Here is a 25,062-nt window from a genome sequence, read left to right as displayed (position 1 = left end):
CATTAGCAAAAAATACATGGTTAGGATTTAGAGAAAATACTACAATTTTTATACTATTATAAAAGCCATTGTTAGTGATAAAAATTACATAAGCCTTAAGATAATTGAATTGTCATGGTCTCTTGTTTTTGTATGAATAAATCCCAATAGAAAACCCAAAATAATTTTCTTCTCAGCAATTACTCATTCTGTGAATAAGATTTTTCAGTTAGTGGTCAAGTTTCTCCATAAAATAATAAGATAATTAAAAATAAAACAGCCCACAAGATGTTCTCACTCTCACTCTCTTCCCCTGCTGTCGCCCACTAGACTTTGTTTCTGCTACAGAATCACAACAATCTGTATTTGTTGATGTTGTTGGCTTGTTGGAGCTGTTGATGGTTTGTTGGTTTCTTTTTCTTTTGTATCCTATAGAATATAAATTCCACACAAGCAGAACCAACACTTCTTTCCACTCTATCCAAACTTCCCACGTCTTTACCCAACACATAAAAAAAAAAATCACTGAATAGTTTTAGGAGAAAAAAAATATCAGGCAAGGTAAGGAATCCAGCAGGTCAAATAAATGTCTGAAAATGAAAAACGTTTTCATTAGTAATGCTGACATCGAACCAACTAAGAAGAGAGGAAACATGAAAATCTACTTCTATAGCACTTCCCGTTCCTGGACTTTCCATTTCCAGATGTTCTCCAGATGAGTAAGATATGAACCTTGTCTGTCCAGCACCCTAATCTTCAGGGTTCAGAAGAATGTCTAGGGGTCTGTACTACCAGAATCCTGGACCAGTAAGAGATGGTCTGACTTTGGATATCCTCAATCCAAACAGCCAATAACATTAAGTCTGGAGGAGAACTGGATATAAAGTTAGAAGTGGAACAGATGCCTACATATGAAACATCCCTCTAAGTGGACATACGGAGGGTCCATAGATACTAAAGGCCGCTGGGCATGCAGCCTCCTACACAGGGGGACTGATCGGCCCTTTATAAGCTCCCAGATTGCAGAGTAAATGTACATGATAGCAGGGACTAAAGGCAGCCATAATCATACCGATTCAGACTTCCAAATTCTGATCTCAAAGCCATAACTAAGGTTTAAATACCAGGAACATTATTATGGAATTCATCTGATACACATTATTATGGAATTCATCTGATACATTGGGCATAACATGAGATCTATTTTGTAACACTATTATCAATTCTCTCTCTCTCTCTCTCTCTCTCTCTCTCTCTAACTAATTTTTCTTGATATTTTGCAGTGGAAAAAAAAGGATTAATATATTAATTATTAAATGCAAACCCCACCTAAAGTACACCAAATTAAAATAACACACAAAATATCCAAGTGTCTGTGAAATATTTTCTGCGGGCTACGCAAGATATTAAAGGGGGGAACCGTTATGAAGAATGTTTGGCATGATGACTAATAATAAACTATGGATGAAATCATCATATTAGGAAGTTAAAAGATAAATTCACAAATTATTTCAAGTGTTGGCATTCCCCTAAGGAGGGCCAGGAGCCTGAGATAACTGAGTAGTAGTAGTTAACTGCATATGTATTAGCAGTGGAGAGAAGGTTTGAGAATCTTCCAGCATCTAGAGGGATCACTGGCTTTGGAAGGCAAATCTCTCAAGATACATGTGTGAGCCTGGCTTCTTCCCTAGTTTATATGTCTCTTTACACCAAACCAGAAGATCCAAGACACCTAGATGTTTAGGAAGATGCTAAACACTGGTAGAAATCCACAGAAGGCAAAGGAAATGTATCTATACTTTAATTCTAATGAACAGGACTGCATTTCTCAAAAACAGACACAACTTCCACTACCCTCTTTTCCACTTGCCTAACTAACACTGTCCCGTTTCTAGCTCTCCCAAAATAAAGCAACCATAGAGTTACTTCACCTGCAAAATTCAGGTTCCCATAGAATCCTCAGGTAATGTTCATGCCCAGCCAGGTTTTAGAGTTGTTGCAAGAGTTTATTTGTTCACTTAGCAAATTTATAGTTCCCCTGTTACAGGTTAAAGAGGCCTCGGAGGACCAGCTCTCATCATTTCTGTAGGCAATCTGTATTTTCCATTCACAGCTGCTGATTTATGTCATTGGGAACGCTTCATAGTAGCAAATAGAGAGTTCTTTGTATTATTTCCTTCTTGGGATATTCGCACTGCTTTAGAGTCTATGAGAAGGGCTTGCAGGCCACTGTATTTTATTTATACTGTATATCCCATTATAGTTGAAATATTTGCATACATTCATATGAGAATCTTTTTTTCTTTCAGTGATTCTAATAAGACAGATTACACATAACAAAGTTCATGCCTCTTTCTTAAGTTAGTAAACAAATCTATCATTGCCTAGGGGTAATGGCAAGGCGTGTTGGGAAAGCTGATACTACAGCATTTTTATTGAGGCCTCAAGAGAGAAATCTATCACAACACCAGTTAAGAGAAATGCAATACAAGATAGATCACCTGAGGCACATAAGTCTACACACAGGAACAGGATTCATGTTCTTAAAATGACAGGGTGTCCAAAGTTCCTTTATTCATAATAAGTGAGGAGCCTTAATTCCTATCTGGGGAATTTATAAACCCTGCATCCAGTTATGATCTTTCAGGGACATAATGAAGGTTGAATAATGCCTTTATTTATTCGATTCATTCAACTTGTCAGTTTACCAGATTAGAAGAAATAAGATGATAAATAATGCTTGTTTTCCAATGTCAAAATCTTTATTGCTCAGCTTACTTTATATCTTTGCATCATCTTTCTATTCTATTTTCATAAATATCTTGGGCATTTTCAAAGAAAAATATCCAAATTGTCTCTAACCATAAATACACTGATCTAAGGACTAGGTAAATAAATTAATGATAGGCCAGAAAAAATATGTAGCCTAAGATGATGGGCTGGATGTTAGGTGTATTTTATACTTTATAAATTACAAAATGGTTAAAGAAGATAAAAGAAAAATATGTAGCCTATATACACACTTTGGGAGAGGAAAAAGCAAAAGAGACTTGACCCTCCCATAACCTCACCTCACTCACCTCCAAAAAATCCACGCCGGCTTGTGTCTATACCTGCTCTCCTCAGTACTGGAAAAACACAGTGTGAACTCTTGACACTTGGAAACGTTGTTCATCTCCCGGTCATGTCCTTTATTTTCCTAACTATCTTACCCAGAAAATCACAGGGGATTTCTCAATGAGAAGTATCTTTGTTTGTAGGGAGGGTTTTCCCTCTTTGTGTTTTCTTACCTAGAATACAGATACGGCAAACTGTAAGTTCAGAGTTATTTTCTAAAATAAGACATGCTCATCCGTACTTGAAGATAAGGAGAGGAAAACTTCCCAACTCTGGTTATAATTCCAGCATTAGACTTATAAAACTTCAAATATGTTCTCATAGACGGATGAACATGGTGAACAGCTCTGACTCCTTGGCTGGCTAGAACTTCTAGCGGAGATGTGGTTGGTTGCCTTCTGCGCGGAACATAGATTACTTTATTCGGTCACCTTTGTGTGTATATTTTCATGTCTTATCTAAATTACTGACCCTCACATCTGACCATTCATTTTATTGGAATCACTGAACAAAACGATCCTCAAATAAAGTGTGAAGGAGGCAAACTCAGTGTATGTGAGGGTGCTGCACCAGTCTTGTTGGGTGGTAAGTGTCTTGGATTTGGTGCATATGTGTGTGTGTGTGTGTGTGTGTGTGTGTGTTTAAGCCAGCATGCAATGGGGCAGACAATATAGTAAGGTCAAATAGATGTTTAAAGTCTGAGTAAAGAAAAAAGAATTAATTGAGTAGAGAAGTGAAATGTAGTGTTGAGAAAAGGGTTATGACTGAGCATAATCCGGGCAGAGTGCAGTATCAGGAGGCAGGCCACAGACAAAGGCCTTTTATTTCTAGTGGCTCAAGTAAAATGGTAAACATAATCAATTATTCTCTCTGTCTCTGTCTTTCTGTCTCTCTCTTCCTCTTTCCATACCCCCTATCTCGTCTTCTCTTCCCCTTTCTCTCCCTCCTTTTTTCTCTCCTTTCCTCCCTCCCTCCCTTGTTCCTTCCATCTTCCCTATCTCTAGTCCACCATTGACACAAAATGTAGCATTTCTTTACTCTAAAGAAAAGGCTATTAACATAGCACTTACCGAATAGGGCCATGAAGTCTTGAATTCTCAGATGCTGAGTTTAACTTTACACCCATCTGAAGAACCTGACTGCTTTAATTGGTGTAGAAACTGGAGAGCTTCAAGCCCACATAAGCTGACCATGGTCGTCTTTGTTCCCTCCTGGAAGTCTCCCATCATTCATCAAGGAGCAAAGGGGCTTAATTGTCTTACTGACACGCATGGCCAGTGTGCTCAAGGACAGGTCACTGGGTGGTCCCCTGCTTCCTTCTCATTTGAGATCATTAATCTATTGGAGAGGGGGTTAGACATGTCAGGGAATCCACATATATATTAATAAAATAATAGTTAATATTAATTATACACTTACACAGCTCTAAGACTATCAACTCTCTGAGATAGATGTGGCTGTTTTGTGCATGTCAAAACAAAAAAGTTGAGTTACTTCTATCCAAGTCACAGAGCTAATAAGTGGCTAAGGCTGTGTTTACTGTGGATGCCAGCGCTCACTTGCTTCACCCTTACAGTTCATGCACATTCCAGGTCGTGCCACCTGTGACTTCCCTTTCTTTGGTTTGGCCTGATTTCTCTTCCAACAAAAATGGGGGGAGGGGGAATCTCTGAGGGTTGTTTGTGTGGCCCCTACATCATCTCCACTCCTTTCACAAAGACATGGCCACTTAATGTGATGAACAGACATTTGAGGATACACTGGGCAAGCCCTGCCCTAGAACTGGAAACTGAAGATGATGCCAGATGCCTCAAGACAGTTTGTGGTCAGAGACATAACTCAGGAAGAGCGTCTCTCCCCAATTCTCCGTTTCTCCTTCATTATTGAGTCTCAGTTCACTTTTGCCCACATCAAAAGCCAAGATACTCAGTTCTCCACTTAGCCCATTGGTTTGCCCTGCCAAAAACTCACCAGCCTGAATTATTCTGATGATAAAACCTTCCGCCTGAGCCTAGAGCCCACTTCCTCCGCCCTGCTTTGATCTCTTTAGAATTTTTCTTTTTTGGAAAAACCATGCTGGCAAGCACACCAAACTCCTTCTACATACTTGGGATTTTACAGTGGCTTTTTTGGAACTCGGCTGGACTTTACATGTCAGTCGATCTCGCCTGGATAGAACCCCACAAGGACCTGCTGACACCTCACGGCACAGCTTCACAAAATGTTCTAGGAAAAGATAATTTTCTAATTATAACACCAAATTCTGCTTATGGGAGCATTTTCCAACCACTCCATCTCCACTGGTGGAGCAGTCTGAGGGTGAAATTGGACCCAGGGCACATACTTTCTTTTCCTTTCTCCCTGTCTAATTCATTCTTTCTCACTCTTTTTTTTTGTATTAGAAAATATTAACTACTGTCTAGAAAACTAGCTTTGCTTTCCAAATGCTCACAGAGAGTGCACCCCTAAAGAAAGGCTATTTTCCTCCCATGCATACCCGAAAGCAATCTTTCCTCTTGACCTATTGGATTAGGACCCCAAAGGAACATAATCTATTTCAACCCCTTAGCCCTTTCTGCTCTCTGCCCCTCAGTCTTCAGACCTTAGTTGATATTTACTTTCAGATTAGCTTTCCCTAAAATATTTCCAAACAAATAGGGAATCAAATAGTGCTTATTGGAGTCAGGGAACTGTGGAGAAAGGATGCTGATAGGTAAATGAGTACAGCTGGACCAGGGTGAATTAATCCAGGCTTCAAAACAGGTAGTAAAGGAGATCTTGCGTATTCCTAATGCAAAGAAATGATGTGTTTCTGAGGTGATAGATATATTAATCACCTTGATCTAGTTATTATTCATTCTACACATAGATAGAAACATTGCCCTGTACCTTATAAATATGAGCAATTATTTGTGTCAGTTAAAAAGCATGTTTTATATATACTTTACATATGGGATATGTGCATACACAATATACTATATATAGTATGTGTATATCCTTTCTCTGATTCACCATACCAATGTTACCCAACAGTGACCTGTGGATTCTCTACATCCAGGAACCAGAGACAAAAATTTCTAAAGAAACATCTAGAAGCTTCCTGTGTACTAAAAATTTAAATACTGCTCTATAGAGAGTTCCACCCTCTTATAGCCCTTCCCATCTTCTTATGACACCTATAGAATGTGTGCCCACTTCGTAAAACCATAACTTCAGTCAGCACAAGACATTAGTTGCTAGCTTAAATGGGTGCTCAATAAATACGTACTGACCCAAACAGACGGAAGAAAATATTTAACAGCCACCTTTTCTCTTAAAGCATCCTCAAGTTGAAGAATTAATGTAACTTCACTTTTAAGAGAAAACACTCAGCAAAGCAATTAAAAGACATTTATATGAAGAATTTAACTTTTAAAGTTATAGCCATGACTTGGGCTGGGGAGATGACTTGGGAGTTAAAGAGCTAAGCACACAAGCACCAGGACCTGAGTTCAAATTCAGTGCCAGAACCCACATGCATTCTTGGGTGACAACCAGCCTATAATTTTAGCCTCAGAAGAAAAGGTTCTCCAGAGCGAGCTAACTAGCAAGAAGAGCCCTACTGGCGAGACTCTGCCTTGATGGGTAAGGAATGAATGCAATAAAGCATGATTCCCAGCATCATTTGGGCTTCCACATTCACTTCACAGGCATGTCTGTATTCCTAGACCAGTGGTTCCCAACCTTACTAATACTGCGACCCTTTAATACAGTTCCTCATGTTGTGGTGATGCCCAACCACAGAACTATTTTTGTTGCTACTTCAAAGTGTGTTTTCTGATTATCTTAGCCAACCCCTGTGGAAGGGTTGCTCAATCCTGCAAAGAGGTTGAGAACTATTGACCTATACACATGGTACCCACATATGTGTACCAACACACATGCAAAACATGCCCCCATACATATAAGAATAGTAAAAGAAATGCAGAGTTTAATTTTTAAAAGCAATATCTAAAGAATATTCATGTGTCTGGTCATATATATATTATGACCACTCTGTCTGACCTGTAGTGTCACTAGAAATATTCTAAACAGCAGCAGAGGTATTGACAATGACTAAAGATAAGCTTTATTCTTGTTTCTTAAGGACTTCCAAGAAAGTTTAGAACACAAAAAGGATTTTAATACAAAATGTATAGGAATCCAACTACCCATACAGAAATTCCTTTTAACTCTACAGGTAACTCTCTCTTCTCCAGGTGAAGAGGGGGAAAGTATAAGATGTGAGGGGATGATACTTCAAGATAATATGTTGTCTTAGTTATGGTTTTATTGCTGTGAGCAGACACCATGACCAAGGTAACTCTTACAATGGCAACATTTAATTAGGGCTAGCTTATGGGTTCAGAGGTTCAGTCTATTATCATCAAGGTGGGAGCATGGCAGCATCCAGGCAGGCATGGTGCAGAAGGAGCTGAGAATTCTACATCTTCATCTGAAGACTCGCTTACAGGCAGCTAGGATGAGGGTCTTATAGCCCATGTCCACAGTGACACACTTACTCCAACAGGGCCACACCTTCTAATAGTGCCACTCCCTGGGCTGAGCATATACAAACATATAAGCCATAACATATATCTATATTAAAATATGAGCATCCACTTATTAAAATGTCATTTAGCTTTGTAGTTTGTGCTTGTGTGTGCAGACATATTTAACTCACTAAAAAGAAAGTTTTGGACAAAAACAAAACAAAACAACAACAACAAAAACAAACAAACAAACAAAAAACCATAACTCTTAAGTTCTTGGATGAACTAGATGACTCAGGAATCCCCAAACTAACAGCAACACTAAGGTTGCCATCAGTGGAACTGGGAGATTTCCCAGATTCCAGACTGGGCTACTCACCAAATATTCTCTCTCCTTACCCCACCCACATGACAAGTGGCACATGAAGAGAGGCGGAAGCAGGTTGTGACAGATCAAAACCACAGCACATGCAAAATGTGTAACATAACTTCTGCCCCCATTAGCCACCAGTAGAAGTATTTAACATGCAGACAACAATAGAAAATATCTTTAGTTTAAGGATTTCTGGTTATATCTGAATAATGGAAGGTATTCTTGAACTAAGTTTCCAGTGCCCCATAAACAAAATTCCAAATAACAGTAAATATGCTGAAGGTGAGAGGAAATTCTGAAGCAGTCCTTCACAAGCATAATCTATTTGGTCAGCTGCTGTCAGAGACAGGGTCAGTCTACTGATGCTGTGCAGAGGATGCTGTGCAGAGGATGCTGTGGAGAGGATGCTGTGGAGAGGATGCTGTGGAGAGGATGCTGTGCAGAGGATGCTGTGGAGAGGATGCTGTGCAGAGGATGCTGTGGAGAGGATGCTGTGGAGAGGATGCTGTGGAGAGGATGCTGTGGAGAGGATGCTGTGCAGAGGATGCTGTGCAGAGGATGCTGTGTAGAGGATACTGTGCAGAGGATGCTGTACAGAGGATGCTGTGTGCAAAGGATGCTGTACAGAGGATGCTGTGGAGAGGATGCTGTGCAGAGGATGCTGTACAGAGGATGCTGTGTAGAGGATGCTAACACTAACCTGAGACACACATGCTTGTTGATTTTCCCATCATCGTCAACACTTTCATGTCTATCTTATAAGCGAGACAATCAATAGCTAGTCAACATTCATACTAACACTGAGGTAAATTTAACAACGACAGCTAAGCTGTGTGAGTCCGGGACCTCTGCTTCCTCGCTCACCCTCACTGTTGAGTCAGAATTTCTTGATGAATTAGGCAAATGTGAGGTAGAAGAAATAAGAAATCTTATGTTCATGATGTAATTCCTGGCTCCACTTCAGGGCATTACCTACAAGGAGAAAGTTAGCATTTTAAACTGTCTGTAAATACCAACAGGGAAGCCTGTCTTCAAACTGTGCACAGTAAGAAAGGTCTGAGAAGGTTCAGTTACTGTAGCTGTCATAGCGCCACCATTCCAAGAGGTTCCAGGGGTCTCCTTTTCCAAATGCCAATCTAAATATAGGGTTGTTTGTTTGTTTGTTTGTTTGTTTTTCCTCACTATTTTACAAATGAAGTTACTTGATTTTCTTATTAAGGAAACAATTAAAAAGCCTGGGAAAGCAACAGCACAGAAGAGGAGAAGGAAAAAAAAAACAGTAAAATGGTGAATTTAAAATTAAATTAAAAAAAAAAAAAAAGAATTGTGCCACAGTCTAGAAATGCAGAGCAGCTCCACGGTCGCTTTGGTAGAAAAAAGTGTCAGGGTCACCGTGTGATTATTTGTTGTGGCTTTGGCCTTCTGAAATCACATTCTCTCCTATTCACGTGGTCCTCTCCCTTCACCCTGACTCCCTTTAAAAAAAAAGAAAGAAAGAAAAAGAAAAGGAAAGGAAAGGAAAGGAAAGGAAAGGAAAGGAAAGGAAAGGAAAGGAAAGAAAAGAAAAGAAAAGAAAAGAAAAGAAAAGAAAAGAAAAGAAAAGAAAAGAAAAGAAAAGAAAAGGTAAAATAAAATAAGAACTCCTGGGATTCTTTGCACATCTGCAAAATCCATGTCAGTTCCAGGTTCCTTATTCCTGCGTTGAACCAATCTGGCTTTCCGCCTGAGAAGAAAAAGCGAGTTCTCACCACACAAGCAAATGGAGGTGACTTCATACCCGGGGGACGCTGGCTGATAAATAGCAAAGGAAAGCTTTGCCAGCCTGTCTGGTCCTCAGACCACGGACAAATGGAACCATATAAGAGCTCAGTAATAAATTAATGGAATCATGAAAAAAAAAAAAACAGGTGATTTTAACTTTGAGGGTACTGGGAAAGGATGTGGGCCAGAGAGAATCATGGGGTAAAACTGAGCGGTATGAACCCTATGTTGGTAAATTATTTTTCAGAAAAAAAAATAATCATCAAAGTTGGAAGACCATGTTCTAGCTGTCCATCTTCCTAATTATAACTTAAGTCTACCCAATGAGGTTAGTGGGGGTGGGGGAGGGATGGCATTTGGATGCTATCAATAAATAGAAGTAAATGCTTCTGGTTTGTGGCTTTCTTTCCACTAATAAAAATACTTGAGCCCTTCGGGATTGTGTTGACCTCTATTAAATTCAGGTAAACTTGGAAGTGATCAAAGCAGAAAACCTGTACTTGTTGGAAAGAATAAAGTCACACGTTGGAGGGAGTTTTTTAAAGGTTAGGAGAAAATGCATTCAGAGCCATTTGTGTGGAAGAAACCAAAATCAGATCTTTAGATCCCCACCAAGGCTATGAGGAATTGTTTGTGACTATTAAAAATAAATTTTGCTTTTGAGGGGGAAAAAGAGGCCCAAACAATTCCTGGAAACCGTACCTAAGAAGATGGCATTTTTGTGAATTGAGGATAAAGGCATCAACTACATATGGAGTACATTTTCCTGTTTAACATTGATTTGTTTAAAATTGAGGGGAAAACCACTTGGCAAAATATACTGGCCGACCCAATGGCAAAAGTCATTTCAGTTTATTCTCATTCCTTTCTATGGTTCACCTCCCCACTGACCGGACATCCGGGCCCAAGATTATGAGTCCTGAATTGAAAACCAACCAGTTCGGAAGTACCCAAAGAAGGGCACTTTCTCATGGCATGTGAGCCCCAATTCTGGCTTTTTGTCTCATATCTACAGAGATGATCTAAGAAAAGAACGTCTAACAATTTTCTAGAAACAAATTCTATTTCGAAGAGCCTTGGCAATGGTTGGTTTTGAAGAAATCCCATAGCATAAAGGAGAGGTCTCAGAAGAGGAATCCAGGCTTAGATCCTCTCCACAAGCACAGTGACTCGTTCTTCCCTTTGGCCAAGTTACCCTTGGTTTTATTTCCAAAGGTCTCAAGTCCCTGAAAGGCTTTAGTCTAATGCAAATAATAACAGTATCACTCACATGGGATCATTCAGATGGAGAGAAAACAGGACCTGGGGGAAGCGTGTACAACCTAAAGCAGAAGGCATCCAGCAAACCTCTGATAGTAGTAGTTAGCACTCAGGAAGTTCCTAGTTTAAGCACAGCTCTGAAAGCGCTTTAATATTTGCTTACTTTCACACATCGGGAACGACATATCCGACTGTAGCATGGTAAGAGAATACTTAGCTTGTCTTACCATCTCAAATGGTTTAAGTGCATCACAGTGGAAGGCATAGTGAACTAGCACATTCATAGCAGCAGGAACGAGCGATAGAGGCCCTTTACATCATAGTGGGCCAGGGAGCAAAGCTACCCAAACTGAAAGCCAGATTATAACCTGACCCGTCCAGCAGGTCCAGTTATTCGAGGGTCACGAGGGGACCTCCTCCTAAGAACCAAATGGGGGGTAGAGAGAGACGAGGGCCTTGTACGAATAACGACACGGAAACCGTTCTGGAATGTATCAAAGCCCCAATTCTATTGAAAAAGGTCCAAGGCTTAAATGCACAAGCAAAAGGGGAAGTACAGTTTCTTATCAGTGGGAGGGGTAGGGCAATACAAGCAAAAGGGGAAGTACTTATGGGAGGGGGGCAATAGAAATTCTTTCTTTTGGCAGCTACACGGGGAAGCAGGAACTTGGTGGTATCAGGGTGTGGTCAGGACATCGGCAATGGCTTAGGGCTGGAACATTCTTGGAATCGGTAGGGCTGGAACATTCTCGGAATCGGTGTGTCGGTGGCCCGCTTTTGACCCCCTTTTCTTCTCGGGGGGAGAGGCCCAATTCAGAGATCAAGAGTTGTCTTAATAGCTCCCAACATCTCCCCCGTTTTAATATTTTTATAAAGGCATAATGTATAATAAATTTGTAGCCACGTTTTATCGATCGCTAAAATGTCTGTTTGCTCACCGGGTGATTCTCTTAAAACCACGAAGGACACAAGGACAAGTCATCTGTGAGGCTTGAATTAATGGTCCCAGTCTGTTGGATATAACCTGGGCCAGCCAAGGGATTTAGGAACGAAGCAAGCTCCGTGGGTAGAGGTAGAGGTCTGATCCCCAGTGTACAATGTTAGGGGCTATGTACAGGATTGACTCTTAGGCCCACAGACTTCTACCCAGAGTAACCCTGACCTGCTCCCGTGCCGTTTTTTCTGGGGGAAGGATCCTAGGGCACTCAACCTTCATGCAATCAGACATGCCTCTCAGAGACTGTCTAACAGCTTCCAGACTAATCTCTGTGCAGTACTTAGTCTTACAACTCTCACGGGCGACGGCTTCAAGTTCCAATTTTTCGATGTGTCTAGCCTGGGATGACTGTTTAGTTTCCAATGTGGCGAGAACATATATTACCATGTCGGAAGCACAGACTAAGGCAATCTATAAATGATTCGTGGCATGAGACTGATGGCCGAATTTAGGGGGAGGGAAATGATCTTACTTAAGCATTTTGTGGAAACTGGGTCTCTCTCCCCGAGAAGAGGGTGATGAAGCAGTATCCACGTCTGCCTCTTCTCCAGTAACCTGCTTGTTATCACCAACGTCCAGCCGATGGTAATGAACTGAAACAAATGAGCTTGAAAGAGATGAATCAATTTGAGATTTAACAAATCGGGTCAATTTCTGAAATGCCCAAGGACTGAAGGAAATCAATATTAGGAGTCCCAATAGGGGCCCCACAAGGGAGGACAACAAGGTCGAGAGCCAGGGGGAGGTTGAAAAACCAGTTTTAGTAGTCCACCTTTCCCCTAGGCCATTGTAAATACATGTGCATGGGTGTAACTCAGCTATCTATAGTTCTATTTACTCTGGTTTCTCTTTAGGTCTTAAACTTTCTTAACAAAATGCGCAGTACGTAGCTGCTGATCTAAAGCTATGGTAGATACCTTTTCAAAGTTTGCATTCCCAGATTTTTAAACCAAGGATCATTTCCTAACTCTAATAGGCAGCAAAACATAAGCAGGTCTCTTACAAAAACATAACAGTAGATTCCTTATCTAAATTAGGATCTACACAATTAGTTAATTGACAAGAATTACAATGAATATAAAAAGACTTGCCAAAATTGGCGATCTTAACTCTTAAAATTATCTAACAATAAGCATATAGGTAAGGTACAACTTTTATAGCTATAAGGAGCTGGCCTGAATGGCAAAAAAACAGTGTCTCTGATGAAAGCATCTTGTACATTCTCTGTACCAGTCTTTTTGCCTCCCGAGTCAGCTTTTTTAGTTGTTTTTATTTTAAGTTGGCACCAGGTTGGTACTCCTTGCTGCAGCCCATGGTGGAGATACGAAGTTTCTTCATCTGTTTGTAAGTGGCTGCTCTCCGATTCCTCCTCTCTTGTGCACTCAACACAGCTTTCTGGTCACCACTGTCAGGGCACTCACAGGTCACAGGTCAGCCTGTCACATTGGAAGCTAGCATGCTCTTGTAGCATTCTGTGGAAGAAACAGAAACATTCCCTCTTCCCCCCATATTAAGTATCTGAACAGGATCATGGCATGTGCCAATAAGTGGATCCTTTTTATCTGCCCTAGACACTATTATATCCAGTTTTTCTAAAAACAAAAATGTGATCCAAATAATGTGCACAGGGATATAATTCCCCTCTTTCTTTGTTTTTAAAGAAGGTATAGTTTTTAAAGTTTTACAATATCTTGTATTTGAGAATTATAAAATATATCTCAGTAACATGTGTAACATTAAATTGTTGACAAAACATTTCTTGGAGGTTTTGAAAATAAACACTTTGAAGCAAATTTGTACCACAATTTTCCAGTATAACTAAAACTCTAAATATTAAAAATATTGTCTCTGAATCTTATGGAGCAACAATTATTCTCCAGAACTTTAAACTTTCCTTTAGAGGCATTGGCTAATAGAATACTTTTTACTTAGGAAACAATATATACTGAAAGATTTAAACTTTGTTTTTTGTATTGAAGCAGACAATAAAAATTTCTTACCTATTGTAAAGCTATGTTAGCCATACCTACAGGCAAAATTATCTAGTGATCACCAGTTCCTTAAAAGCAAAACTCTTTGAATTTAAGCATTATTTTAAACATCTGAATAGATTTGCAGCAAAGCTAAAAAGAAATTCTTTTGAACACAGGGGAAACTTTCTCAGGCACTGTTTGCAAGATAAAAGAAGGTTACAAGCTTTTTGGGGGCTGCCTTGAGCCCTGCATTAACTCAAATGTAAAATATTTTTTAATCTGAGCATTTTGGCCTTCTTGTAATAAGGACCAAGTTTAGAGGAACAATTTAACTGTCTGTGCCTCTAATTTTTGATACTCTTTCTTAAAGATGATTACTTTTATAATTATCTTAATTAACAATATATGGGTGAGTTAAAAATCTTAAGCTTTTGATCAAATTGCAAACTGCAGTCAATGGGACACTGGCAATTTTAACCATAATTTTTAAGTTTTCGTTGCAATATTAGAATATATCTATATATCGCTTCTCGGCCTTTTGGCTAAGATCAAGTGTAGAATATATCTATAACTTTTGGAAAGTAAGACCCAATTTTAAACAATTTATTCTCCTTAAAATCAATACTAGAAACATCACTATTACGTTACAAAGTTTGACTGCCAATTCATGAATGTATGACAGTGCAAATTTTAATGTTCTATTAAAGAGACATTGTTTTAAAATCTTATCTCTAAGTCTACTTTCTAGGATAAGGATTACATAAAATTTTATCTCAATTTAGGAGTATCTTTAGGGGACTAGCTTTCTGGGCTGGTTTATGCCAGGTGCTTTTGTTTGAAAATGACTCTAGCCCTGAGTTACTGCTTAAGCTAACTTTGTAACCAGTGTTATATCTTTTTAATCATACCCAAATAACTTATAAGCCAATTCTCTATGACCAAGATATGTAGATCATATTTATACCTTTAAGACCAGTCAAAAACCAAATGGAGTGGCTACACGAATCTTATAAATTTAGATCAAAGAATTTTACTTTTTATAGCTATGCTTATAAGATAAAAAAGCAATTTGTCATTTGCTAAACACAATAATCACAAAATTGCAGAGAATTTTTTAGGAAAAAACAACTATCAGCTTATTTGCCTTAGAACTAAGAGGTTGCAGATTCTAAGTTTTTCAGCAGGGCCTCTCTTGCTGTGCTTGATTTTGGCTAATGGGAGGGGCCTCTCAGCCTCGGTTGTGCAAACTGAGAGTGATTTAGCAGGTAGAGTTTTAACCATTTTTTTTTCTTTCTTTCTTTTTTTTTTTTTTTAAACATGAAACATAAAACAGCCAGTCATTCAGACAACGAAACAATCATTCAGACAACGAAACAGAAAACATACATGAATTGACACGTGATTGGTGCACCAACCATAGACAATAGAAAGAGGGTAGAGACTTCTCCTGTAGGGGCCAGAGAGAATAAAACAGGGCGTCCCCCGATTTCTCTCTGTCCCTGGGAGAGTTCTAAAATCTAGTTTTCTCTATCCCTTCCTTTCCTTTTCTGCTTGTAAGAGGCAGCTTGTCAAACCAAGATTAAAATCCAAAATTTTCTAACAGCTTTTGGCAAGTATCCAAAACTTTTAATTTATTTAATCTGAGGGCAAATTTGAGAAAACACACAATCTCTATACACTAAATGTCTCAAATAGCCTAAAAGTTTACCATGCTAAATCTTTTTTTGAAGCCATTATCAGTCTACACTTAGTCAAATATTTTATAGCCATCTGCAAGAACGCTCTCTAGTTTTTGCAACCAACAAAAACACCATTGACAAAATGAATTATATACGTTTTAGGAAATGATTTTTTAACTTCCAATAAAACCTATTCTATGAATTTTTTGACAATGTAGGATTGGGGAGTTGTAAATAAGATAACAGTAAGAACTGAGCTATATTTGACCTTTATGAAGTCTCTTTAAAACCCATTTTTATTTACTCCTAAACGTGTTATTGCAAATCTCTAGCAAGGGCCTTGGTGGAAGCATGTCTGGGCCCAACACACAACTTTTTACCCCAGAGAGTTCTGTCAAGGTAAGCTGAACTGACTTGAAGGGAAGCTGCCTAGTATCTGAAAGCGGGGTAAAATTTTCAAATAAGGCTATGTCCACATAAAAGGGCGGGGAAGCAGAAAAGCACATCCAACAATCTTCAAATTCTGACGCATTATCTCTTTGTATCTCATCCAACTAGGCTAAAGCAGAAGCATTCAATATAGACCACAGTAAATCAGTGGAAGAGGGGGACCTCCCCGCAGGGAGAGTGGGCTGAAACAGGGTCATAGCACGCCCTGGGGCAAGAACAGGGGGGCGGGTACCTGGAAGTCAATGGTTGTTAGGGGTGGTTTTAAGAAGCTGAGCCTTAAAGGTCAGGCCATTGTCATAGTTATCTTGATACAATCTTAGGCCCCAGGTGAGAGGGCGAGAACTTTCCTAAGCCTCTAAGTTCCTCCCTTTAGCAGAAAATTTTATGATCAGTGGATTACACCATCCCTTAGTGGGCTGTAAGGGCCAGGCTGCAGGCCAATGTGTTGAGGAAATTACTGTCGCATCTGTGCCGGTATTCAGGAGCCCTTGGAACTGTTTGCCCTCTAGAAACAAAGTCAGCATGGGCCGTGAATCAGTTATTTTCTGTGCCCAGTAGACTTCCAAGGATCTCGGGGAGGATGGTCCTCGCTCTTCTTTCATATAAGAGAAATGGCCGAATAGTGGGAATGGTAGGGCTTGGGCTATGTGCTCTCTAGCCCTAAGGGTAAGTGGTCCCTGCATGGTGGAGACTAAGATTTTTATCTCCCCATGGTAGTCGGTGTCAACCACTGTAGGAATCACCGTTAGGCCTTGTAAAAGTCTGGACGCTCGGCAGATGACGTAAAAAAAGTCTTTTGGGGAGGGGGTCCAAATTCACTTGTGTTAACTGCTGTTAATTGAGGCATATAATGATCAGGGGTGCCCCAGGCGGCATTTGCACCCAATGTGAGAACACAGATGTCTACTTCTAATTTGGGCCAATGGGGCTCGGCACCAATCTTGGAGCTGGAGTTAGAGCAGCCCCAATGGCCAGGTTAATAGGCTTAGAAACTTGCTGAGAAAACACATATACCTTATTACAAAGCTTGATCATACCATTTAAACCTAAACTCTTGGTTTTACCTCTTAGGGCAGCCCTACATGTCGAATTTGCGTTTTCAAGAGCAAGTTGTCAGACTAACAGACCCTCACTTTCTTCAGGTCCTAAAATTCTCCCAGCTGCTTCCTGCAATCTGGCAATGCACTGCGCATAGGACTCTTGGGGCCCATGTCTGCAGCGAAATTGCCTTTACTACAGACTTTGTCAGCAGTCTAGGAGGCTGTCTTTCACAAACTCTGACTTTTTTTTTTTTTTTTTTTTTTAAAGATTTATTTATTTATTATATGTAAGTACACTGTAGCTGTCTTCAGACACCCCAGAAGAGGGCGCCAGATCTCATTACGGATGGTTGTTAGCCACCATGTGGTTGCTGGGATTTGAACTCTGGACCTTTGGAAGAGCAGTCGGGTGCTCTTACCCACTGAGCCATCTCACCAGCCCCCAAACTCTGACTTTCAAGTTAAATATTGGCCTCTAGTGAGGACAGACTGAACAACTTTATTCTATTCATTGGGTATCAAGTAGCCTTCTCCTGCTAAACCTTCTAATATAGATACTGTGTACGGGCAGCTTAGTTTTGCTTTTGTAAGATGGCGATCGGGAGTTTTCTAAAAAATCTTCAGTAAGGGCTAGGAAGCGAGCACCTTCTCCGCCCTCTTCTACCTGTTTAAGGAGATCTCTGATGATTCCCCAATTGCTAAAAAGGACTTAGGGACATCTTCTCCTTGTTTTATCAAAGCATTAATATCTTTACCTACTTTATTCTAAGAACCATTTAATACCAGCCATGGACATCTCTCGTCCACAAAACAAAAACATTTTATTAAATCCTTTCTTCTTCTTTTTTTTTTTTTTTAAACTCTTATCCCTCTCTCCTTAAGAGAACCCTTTATCTCTTCACCTAAATTCCCCATGGTTGATGGGACAACAACTGAATGCCTAGGCTTACCTCCCGACGTCCGTCCGCGACACTCGAGCGAAGTGGCGGGGGACTGTCCCACTGTCTCACTGTCTGCGCGGTACCTCTTTAATCCGTTGTCCGAAGGGCGGTTGTACCTCGTGCTCCACGTCGGGCGCCACTTGACCCGTCCAGCAGGTCCAGTTATTCGAGGGTCACGAGGGGACCTCCTCCTAAGAACCAAATGGGGGGTAGAGAGAGACGAGGGCCTTGTACGAATAACGACACGGAAACCGTTCTGGAATGTATCAAAGCCCCAATTCTATTGAAAAAGGTCCAAGGCTTAAATGCACAAGCAAAAGGGGAAGTACAGTTTCTTATCAGTGGGAGGGGTAGGGCAATACAAGCAAAAGGGGAAGTACTTATGGGAGGGGGGCAATAGAAATTCTTTCTTTTGGCAGCTACACGGGGAAGCAGGAACTTGGTGGTATCAGGGTGTGGTCAGGACATCGGCAATGGCTTAGGGCTGGAACATTCTTGGAATCGGTAGGGCTGGAACATTCTCGGAATCGGTGTGTCGGTGGCCCGCTTTTGACCCCCTTTTCTTCTCGGGGGGAGAGGCCCAATTCAGAGATCAAGAGTTGTCTTAATAGCTCCCAACAATAACCTACAAAGCCCTACCTCTGTTACCTTTTTCTGTCATTTAGGCACCACCCTCCTAAATGTTCCTGTCTCCCAAAATGGTGCCACCAGATATAGGAAGCAAGCATTCAAAGCATGTGGATGGAACAGCATATTTAAACCATAACAACAGATGTGTCAGTTAATTCTGATAACATCCCTGGGAGTTTCTTATTATTGTCCCCATTTTAAAGATGAGGAAAGTAAGTTAAGGAATATGCCTAAGTCCACACAGGTGGTTATAACAGAGCCAGAATAAATATCAGGGAATAGATTGAACTTAAACAAGAATGACTTGTCTTCCTCTTAAAGACTTCTCCCTCCCCATAGCTTCTTTAACTTTTAGGATGCAATTAGGCTAGGGTATATTTCTTCTCTTTCTGCTACTCCAGGACCTTGCTAGATGCCAGATGCTTCCTCAAGAAACTGTCTAAGGAAGAGAGAAACCAGTAAAGCAAATGCTTGTTAAATGCCAATTGGTTTAGCACCTCCTAAAACAGAATCCATGAGCTTCTATGGAATAAAGCTATAAAGTCTTATAGCAAGGTTACTTGAAACCTGCATCAATACACTCTTCAGGGCTTTCTCTCTGAAGAATTCTTTCAGCCATTGATCCTTGGGCACCAAGCAGCCTTTTGTGAGCTAAGCACCCTGCCAGATGGCTTCTATGAGCTCTGTTAAATCCCCTCTCAAGGAGCAGTGGTATTGTTTGAATAAAGTTGCCTCTGTTGCTATTACTTGGCTCACCACTTAAGAGTATTACAAACTCTGAGAAGAAAATACATTTTAAAAAAATTAACAGTATTCCATTGAATAGAGTCACAGAATGTGCCCTAGGCTGGCCACAGGATTAATCTTATTAAGGAAAGTTGTTCTATGCAGCCTGGTTTTCTATATAAAAACAGAATCCTGGAAACTTGTGACTTTGATGGGAGGAGAGGAGAAAAAGGCAGCCTGGATGTATGTCCAAGTTAAAACTTAAAATCAAGGCAAATGGAAAATACATTCAAAATGGGACTCTAACCATAGATGCACTTAGACAACAAATCCAGTCTTTCCCACTATAAATGAGGGCCTCCAACATATCTCTCCTGAGGCATGTCTAAAACACATATATTTATGATCCATGGGCCAAAGGCCACCACCACACAATTGTGGTTATAAAGCAGCTCTCTGTCCTTCCTTTCTTTCTTTCTTTCTTTCTTTCTTTCTTTCTTTCTTTCTTTCTTTCTTTCTTTCTTTCTTTCTTTCTCTCTCTGTCTCTCTCTGTCTCTCTCTGTCTCTCTCTGTCTCTCTCTGTCTCTCTCTCTCTCTCTCTCTCTCTCTCTCTCTGCCTGTCTGTCTTTTTATCTACACCATCTGCTTTTGATATAGTTCTCTTTTTGACCTCCTAAACTTTGACCCACTTCAATGTCAATACCACAGTATTCTCTTTCCTCCAAGGTTCCGGTGAAAGCAAGACACAGACACTGGAACTAGGTGGCTAAGAGAAGGGCACTGCTAAAGTCCATTCCTTGAGGAAGCAAATGATTCATGGAGTTCTTGACTTAGGTGTCTAGTGGTTCCTCAAATCTCAATGGAAATAATGAAGAAATAGAATCTGAAGAATAGACTTGCTTTGGGGCCTTAGAGCTTAAATATATTCTGCATCCGCTAGCCACCTATGAGCAACGCCTTTTACATTCCTTTGGCATTCCTTGCCAATAATCCTAGAAATATATTTCTATCCATCTATCATTCATCCTCTCAAACATTCTTCATTCTATCGAACATAGACATTAAGGTTCATCAAAGGAAAGAACGGGCAACATTCTTTCTGTTAAGAGATTCTGAGTCTAATGAAAAATCACATAATAAATAAGAAAACAAATTAATAAAATATTTTCATATGGTAAGTGCCTTAAATAATAAATAGGATTGGCCAGATATGGTGGCACATGCCTTTAACCCCAGCACTTGGGAGACAAAGACAGGTAGATCATTGAGTTCAAGGCCAGCCTGGTCTATAGAGTGAGTTCCACAAGATCCAGGGCAATACAGGAAAACATAGTCCACCCCACCCCTCCAAAAAAAGAAAAAGAGAGAGAGAGGGGGGGGGGAGGGAGGGAGGGAGGGAGGGAGGGAGGGAGGGAGGGAGGGAGGGAGGAAGGAAGGAAGGAAGGAAGGAAGGAAGGAAGGAAGGAAGGAAGGAAGGAAGGAAGGAAGGAAAGAAGGAAGGAAAAGAGAAACAATAGCTTAGCTAACACCAGAAAAGGTTAGGTTTAAAAAAAATATCATTGCAAATCAGAGACTTTGTACATGAGAAGCCCTTGGAAGCCTCAACAATCACAGTGTGTTTCCAGAGCATTGGGAGGGCTCTGTGGCTCAAGAAGCAGCTCAATGAAGTCAGGTCAGTTAGATCTGGAGGCTCACAAAGAACTTTCTAAGCCAAGGGAATTGGTTTTATTTTAAATGAATTATACAACCATGCAAAGATAAAGGGAGAGGAATGACAAGACTCGATGCATAATTTTAATAAACCCATGTGGGTGCTGGGTAAAGAACAAGAGTGAAAACAAGAAGGATATTTAAGACAGTTGTGTTAAGTAAATGAGAGATGTAGTGGCCTACTCTAACCATGGACTCCATCAGAGGTGAATACATTAATGGAATTCTTGAAAGACTTGGCAGAGCTTGTAGCTGATGACTCTATAGGGATAGGGGCAGGGGTAACCTAGAATGCCTTGTCTAATAGGTATCAGTGCCATTTATTGAGAGTGTCTCTTTGTGAATAAGCCTGAACCAGATAAATAGAGTAAGTTAAGTGTTCTCCCTCTTAGCCCATATTTTCTTGAGATATAAGAGTGTCTATGCTGAGACACTCTATACTTAGAATTTGTACCTATTGTCAGAGTTCAGCTTCTCAATGTAACATCTCGGGTGTATACCTCAGTACAAGCAAAACATCTGTTGAGACCAGAGCTACACAAACTCATATGGATGAGAAATAAATTCTCCCTGGGATGTATGGAAATGAAACAATAAGAAAAATCATGACTTTTTATTTCTCATTGCTGTCAATCAAACTAGCAATTTAACTGAGTCATTAGTACATAGACACACAGAAGGTGGGGTTAGAATGGTGAGCTGAAGTGTTTAGACTCAAAATCAGCCTCAACACTTGTGGGCTCTTGGAGATTTACCTCTGAAATGTCTATTATAGTTCCATATTTTATGGAGTTGGTTATAGGCTTGAATCTTATGCACTAATGAATGACAACTGTCATTAGAACCTTACATATTATACTACATTTCTTTTTAGTTAGCAGACTGCTTTCTATTTAACATCTATTGGAGTTCTGCTATATCATATCTCAGCTCACCATACTCTGTCATACTCACACACTGGTAAATATAGGTTCAGAATTATATATATACGTATATATATATGCATATATATATGTATATCTTTTAGTAGACTTCACTAATTATAACTGATGAGTCCATGAACATAGAGACTTCTTGAGCATTATAATTTTCATGCTAATTAAGAATCCTGTTCTGAATTTCTGTAGCTTGTGAAAGCTACTCTATAAAGTACATCTTGAACAAGAACCTGGAGAGTTAAGCTGGAAATTATTACTTCTAAAAACGTATATTTTGTCTGAATGGTTAGAAACAAAGGGCAAATGAACTGACTGTCTAAAGATAATACATGTATTCATCTGATCATCCTGACTAGAATTGGTACGTGCGTGTTCTAAATTCCTTTACAAAAAGTCCTTATTCAACTATGAGCATTCCAGCTAATACTCTATGTTAACAATGCTGAACACAGACTGAAAATATAGCAGGTGACCTCCCTGTAGACCAGATGGCTTACAACAGTCCCAGAAGATCCATTAGTAAGTAGCATCAGGTACAACCGCAGTCAACCATCCCCATTTCTTTGCATGACATTTGAACCTAGGAAAAGAAGTATTTTTATAACCTCCTGGAGCTGAATGTGTGACCGCAGAGCTTGCTGTCTGTGCCCTTTTTTGCTGTCAGTCCTCATGACTACAAATGCTATTATTAGTCATAAGACTGTTCAGGCCCTTTTAAATTCCAGTCATGCTATTTGGCGCTCTGACCTAAGCCTAACAGGAAATTTAAAATCCTAATTATTTCCAAGAAGTCTAATTCTTTAGCATTTGCTTTGAATTTTCCCACCTCTGTGTGTAACCCAGTAAATGTTAGCAAGGCTGTGCCATCACATCCCTCACAAGCAAGGAGTGTATTTCCCAGAGGAAAGTGAGCAAGTCTGTGTACCGTCTATCCTGACACTAAATCATAATTGTTGTTGGTAGGATAAGTGGTCTTAGGAAAGCCATCACAACTCTGTTTCATGTATTAAATAGAAAATGTTGTTTATTGACTAAAGGCTAGACAACAAAAAAGGGAACCATGTGGCAGGTAAGGACATGTGGGAAGAAAGGCAATGAAACAAACTGTCAGGAGATGCAATGGGTAATGAGGTGACAGGATGGAGGGGAGATCAAGGGGAGAGGGAGAGAATAAACCAGTACAGAATATTCATGAAAACCTTATGTGAAAGTCTAATGCTTTATAAGCTCAAAGGATAATTTTTAATTTTAAAAGGAAAATATTTTGTCTTAAGTGATACAGTTCACAAATAAAATTCAGCACTTAGTAAGAATCAAAGATTCTCTTCACTGACATCACTCATCCATGTAAAGGGAGCAGCTCTCTGAGCATCACTTGCCGTTTCTGCCTATGCTCACTCACTGGGTCCTCCAAGTTGACATTTGCTTTAAGCCAGATCAACTTTGGCATTTATTTGCATATATATTTACATTGTTAGTCTTCGTCACTAGAATCATAAACACTTATTCTCAGAGACAGGCCTATCTTTGACAATTTGTGGCATAAACATCAGTAGGACCAAAATTATCCTTAAGCTTAGGGATACACATCTTATAGGCATACAGGGGTTGCTTAGAGAACATCCAGTTAAATCTGTTGTGTCACAGAATTTCTTTAAATTTTTATATATATTTACATACACATACATTTTATATAATATATACATAAATATATTACATGTGTACACATACATATATACTTGTACATATATGTATATAATATATTATACCATATACCATTATATATTAGATATAATATTATGTATACATACATACACACAAATATATGTGTGTGTATATGTATGGTGTAGTATAAAGGATGCACATGTCACGGTGCAGATGCCATGATGCATGTGTGAAGTCAAGGGACAACAGGTGGGAGTTAGTTCTCACTTTCTATCATGTGCATATGGGTTAAATTTTAGTCTTCAAATTTAGTGGAAAGTCCATTTACCCACTGAAATATATCACTGGCCTCTTGCTATTTTCCTAACACCATATATTATTGAACTAGCAGATACTTCTCTATAACCTTTTTACACCCATGCCCATGTTCCCTGAAATAATGACTCTGTGACTTCTTATATGTGACCAAAGAAATGCCTAGGCTTTGGCTCATTTCTGTAGCTCGTAACTCATTTTTCCTTGCTTTAACTAGTCTGAGTCATGCCACATGGCTCATAGCCTCTCTTTCAGTTTCATGTATTTGTCTTCCTCAGAGTTGGGGCATATCTTCCCCATGTCTGACTCTGTCCCAGAAATCTGTACTGTACTGGAACTTCCACCTCTCTATCTCCTGCCTAAGCTAATAGGCCAACAGCATTTTATTGGTAGGTGATGCTTCCGTGCATTGCACAAGAGATTTTTTCTATACTTCGCTGCCACTATCATGGCAAAGGGAGCAACTTAATTGAGCATAGTTTGTATTGACTTCTAATGCTCAATGACAGGTAGAGAATTTTCAGGAGAGGAAAAGACAAGAAAGGCACAGACTCTTACATGTGCTGTTTCACAGGTCGATTTTATGACTCCCGTGTGTTGTATGATCATGAGTAGTTTTCTTATCTGCGCTCCCTGCTAACTTGGAATTTTCTCTGAGGTGATAAAGCTCCATAAGGATTGTAATGAAGGCATAGGTTTTCAAAAGGGAATTTCAAGGGAACTATATTCATGTACACATATAAGTTAATTGATTTGATATCAATTAAAACCAAATTAATGAAACAATCTAAGTTAAAACAGCCTTGCTGCCTCCCTGAGCCACACGTGAATTGTTCCTTGTAGCAGAATGAGCTGCTTCCGTGCTTAGTGAGTGGAGAAAATGAATGAACAAACCTTGTGTCCAACACCTAAGATCTGGCTAAAGTGTGACTAAGAATAGGCAAGCAGTGTGTTTGGAATCAAAACCAAAATGAGGGAGAATCCTTTAAGTCAAAAA

General features: G+C 39.7%; 1 protein-coding gene and 1 pseudogene across 1 annotated transcript in view; both read left to right on the top strand.

Annotated features, from left to right (window-relative positions):
* Col8a1 (collagen type VIII alpha 1 chain) overlaps positions 1-25,062 on the top strand; it is a 134,878-nt gene that overhangs the window by 46,105 nt on the left and 63,711 nt on the right. The window lies entirely within an intron of this gene.
* LOC147000661 (U2 spliceosomal RNA) lies at positions 14,494-14,594 on the top strand (annotated as a pseudogene).

This window comes from Mus caroli, unplaced genomic scaffold (assembly GCF_978045245.1).
Source record: "Mus caroli unplaced genomic scaffold, Mus_caroli_1 scaffold_17, whole genome shotgun sequence".
Taxonomy (NCBI): Eukaryota; Metazoa; Chordata; class Mammalia; order Rodentia; family Muridae; genus Mus; species Mus caroli.
The sequence above is the reverse complement of the archived record's forward strand: the minus strand, read 5'-3'. Positions and strand labels throughout refer to the sequence as shown.